The 4520-nt window shown below is 36.5% G+C and overlaps 1 protein-coding gene across 1 annotated transcript in view; it reads left to right on the forward strand.

Moving 5' to 3' along the window:
• The window catches only part of LOC103773495 (serine/threonine-protein kinase D1-like), a 63335-nt gene that overhangs the window by 57298 nt on the left and 1517 nt on the right, over nucleotides 1-4520 (forward strand).

Consider the following 4520-nt stretch of genomic DNA (forward strand, 5'->3'; position numbering starts at 1 on the left):
ATAACTTTTCTGTGTAATGCTTTGTCTGTCCTCTTCCTCCCATTGAAACTTAACCTATAAAAACTAAGACCTTTCAGGTTGCCTAGCTCTCGGAAATACATTCTTTTCCCCGTCTAATGATCCATTGAGAACATAATTTCCAAAAGGTTAGCCTTCATGCGCAAAATCCCTTCTAACTTCACCAAACCCAAACGCTTTACATTTTAAGTTTGTCAGAGGTTGTGTGTGTATTCACACACACACACAATCTCACAGATCTCTCTGTTGGGAATTGAGGTTTCCACCTCTACTGAGTGGCTGTATTTTCCCACCTTTTTCCAATAGCTTCTCTCTTTTGAAAGAATACTCTCCAAAACCTGAGTTTGTAGCTCTAAATAAAAATGTAAGACATTACTGTAGAGAGGTTTATGGTAAACTTTGGGTGTCTTGTAGAAAACCAGGTTTTGTCACAACCATTCAACATTCCATCGCCCGGTCTGCTGTTTCTGTTCTGTCTTCAATGGTTGTCAAGCCAGCTTACATTTCCAAATTCACTGAATTGTTGTACAACAATTTGATCTTAATTCAGATTTTGCTATGGAATTTTGCTAGGTATCTACTCAGAGGATGTCTAGTTAGTCTTCAGTGTGGTGGCTGTTCTTTTGAACTGCATGGTCCTAAGATGTGCTTTGTCAAGCTTTAGGTTATTCATGGCATGTTTTTGCTCTGTTGTGGAATTTTCATAAAACATTGTATTCATAATTATTTTTTCATCAGCTACTAACATAGCTATTACTACTAGCCTGATATGTAATGTGAAAGTTGTTGATTTAAGAACTTCACATTACTTCATATTATTAAATGATTTGGGAAGAAACAATGCAGTTTCTTGCATGCTTTAAATTTAATTGTGGTGTGCCTGTTACACTGCTTTTGAGTCAGAAATAAGTACCCCAGCTGCCTTTGAGCCAGTATTGATTTAGAATTGTTTCAGCATCCTGTGAATAGAAACTCTGTTTCACACATTAATGAGAAAGTCACCTGAGTGAGCATTAAGAACAAGGAGGTCAAATGCATGTTATAGCTCAAAGATGCTCTCTACCTCAGTAAATGTTTAACTAGCTGCTTAAAGTCTTGGCTCTACTTACGTGTTCACTAGGACAGATTCCTATTGGTAGACCTCTCATAGACATAGTTTATAATTGCCAAGGATTTCTTTTCATAGTACAGCTGAATTTGTATCCCTGAAAATAATAAGCTCTGCTATCTGAAGATAATTTTTTGCTAAAATAACTGTAAGTACATGAAAGCATTTGTCAAGAAAGCAGTAGGTAAGGGGGTTGTGTATGAAAAAATGCCACTAATCAATAGAGCTATACTCAGAAAAACATGGGGCCTGTGAAGTCCTAAGTTTTATATTAATGGCAGCAGCTTAAATTTTTAAAAGTGATGGCTGCAAAAGTAGCTAGTATTATATGTATACTTTAAAAATTCTGGTCCAAGTGTAAATTTATTGTTAATTTAGGGATGCTTTTCTTGATATTCTTAAGATGATTTTTTTTTAATAACTTATGTGAAAGCTAACATCTGTATGGTAAGACTAAATGAGTGGTATGCTCATAATAGGTTTTCTAGATGTTTTCTAAGTTTTTGTGTTAATGTGTGGCTCACATCCTAATTGAGTTAAAGCAGTCATTCCTATGATAACTGTAATTATCATGTGTTAATTTGATACTTAGAGTGAAAATTTTTACTATGTCTTTACTACAGTTAATTATTTGCCAAACTAATAAACTGCCATAATCAGTTTAGAAAAATGAACCTTCTGACTCTGGAGATTATTTACAATAAAATGCAACTACAGAGCAATCTTTCTTAAAAATAAGGGGACATACAGCTTTTTTAAAGTTGTGTTTGAATCATAGAACGGTTTGGGTTAGAAGGGACCTTAACGATGATCAACTTAATCAAACTACTAATTGTATTATTTTTTTTTATAATTCAGAAATTGAGTAATCATGAATCTTATTGTTCATACATCTTACATGAACTGTAGCCAGACCAAACTGTGTTAGATAGTAGCTAGGACATTATCAGGACAGGATGGGGTTTTTGTAAGCTGGAACAGAGACAATAACAAGGATCTCTCCTGATTTCCTTTAAATAGTCCAGAGAACCTATCAGTGTGTGAGCCTCTACAATTTAATGCCAGTTAAATTCAGAATTTTCTCATTAGCACACTACTCCAGATCCCTAGGGAAATCCTTTAATCCTTCAGTTCCAGCACTCAGCCCGTTTGTGCTGAACTCCCTGTCTGCCGCTCTTCTTTACACAACACTGTCCTTTCATTGCCTTGACCGTACGTATCTCTTTTACCTTGACTTCTGATACTGAGAACTCTGACGCTTGAGAAGTGGCTTTTCTTGGATTGCATGATTTTGTGGTAAAAAAATAGTAGATACTCTTTGCTGTTGAAACCCGTCTGATCTCTTTCTTCACCTACATTTGAGAACTTGGAGTATTAAAGCAAATGGAATTCAATCAGCTAGCTTGGGCCCTAAGTCTTCATAACAGTCATGATGCATTTGTGCTTATTTATTGCACAGAGACAAGTGATATTCAAAGCTTTCCTGTGAAAAGGAACCCTAGATAAAGAACTACAAACAAACACCAAAACTTGTTACAGAGACAGCAGTATTCCAGTGGTGAAACAAGCAGACTCTCCATGTAAACTCTTCTCAAGAACAAATGATGGCTCAATACTGGCAATCTTAACTGTGCAGTGAAGCTACCTTCTCACTTTCATCTTAGTTTGCTTCTTTGTCCTTCTTTGTGTACCTTCTTTTATAATTATTTCTAGACCAAAGCCTTTCTGGTCTGTTCAACAAACCATTGGCAATTTCCCCAAAGAATACAAAGAAATATGTTACTACATGCAGTATGTTATTGTCCTGAAAGGAAAAAAGGGGCAAAGAGGTCTTCATCCTGTCATGCAGCTTGAGGGAGGCTGAATAGCTATGTATGATTTCATCACTTGGAAGGCTCACAGTCATATCTGCTTCCACTGGGTCAGACAAAAGATGCATAATAAAGACATTATCAATATTCTGTGGCAGGAAGAATATTCAGTAGGTACTTGGCAGTTACAGAAATGCATCTTGGGAATCATACACTTATATCTCAACAGTTGGCTGACTGTTGTTGTCCTATTGGCTATCCACTGGCTTTCTGATCCCATATCCACTTCACAGACATTTTGAAATGGAACACAATATAAATGACATAGAAAATTTAGCTTGAACTGTACCCTACGCTAAAAGAGTAGCTAAAAACCTGTTTGTCCACAACAGAACAAATAAAATTAGGACCATCTGTTCCAGAAAAAGCATAGCTCAGAACCTCTGGTTAATGCTGCCTTTGTCAGAAGTCCTGAGATTTGTTTATCTCATACCCACAATTAATCTGGTTTTCAAGATAATATTAAGCACCAGGAAATCAGGGCCACTTTAGTGATAGTCCACTACTGCTAAGAATAGGTTTATCTGTCTGTACTTACTGCGTACGTCCAGATAGTCTGCCATCAACATTCCCATTTTCCTGGGCATTGTACTCCTCCCGCTTTGCCTCATGGCAGGAACACACAAGACTATCTGGCAAATTGAACCTAGGAAAAGAAGCCTCTGTTAAAAAAGAAAAGCTTTTCCATATTGATGCACAAAATACAACCTCAGAGATGTATGGTTTAAAGAATTTTGTCCCATCTCCTACTCTTAAACTAGACAAGACTGTTCATCCTCCTTCAACCCAGATGGCAGCAATGTCCATCTGGCATGTTTAAGGCCCAATTCCCCTCAGTGATGCCATGTTTCTATGTTACTTTCAAGACCATCTTTCCATGTCACTGTGACATAAACAAAGAAATGAAGATATAAACCAGCATACTTCAGACAAGCCGAGGGATATTGTAATGAAATGGGAAAGTTGCAATGATATTTTAATTCTATAACAATTAGCTTCCCCTGGAACATAACCTGAACATTTAGCACCACTTAGAATAGAATTTAATCTCTCATGATACCTTCATTTTTTTTAAAAAAAAAGTTAAATGGTTTTAATAGATGCATTCAAAGCTCAGCAATTTCATCCCAGAGGTTTTTTTCAAAAGTGTCACTCAGTGCAGTTCCATACACTGATCGTTGAGTCATGGACCTCTTCCCTTCAGGCAGCACATGTCATAGCTATAACCCCTGTAAATCAGTGGCTTTTTCAAAACCACAGAAATTAAGAAGTTTGTGAATAAGTACTCTGATCATTCTGAAACACCAGACTGCCAACTATCAGTTAGAAGCAATGCCTATGTTAAAAATATAATATTGAAAGACTCAGGGACTTACAAAACCTGATTTCTTCACTTAGTGCATTGGAAGGTGCTGCAATCAATCGTCTAGAAGTGATACTGATAGTCACTGAGGAATGTACTACAGTAAACACATTATAGCTATCTATCTTAAAAATACTGTACTCTTCACTGAGGTTTTTTT

Source organism: Merops nubicus, unplaced genomic scaffold (genome assembly GCF_000691845.1).
Source record: "Merops nubicus isolate BGI_N331 unplaced genomic scaffold, ASM69184v1 scaffold8655, whole genome shotgun sequence".
Classification (NCBI taxonomy): Eukaryota; Metazoa; Chordata; class Aves; order Coraciiformes; family Meropidae; genus Merops; species Merops nubicus.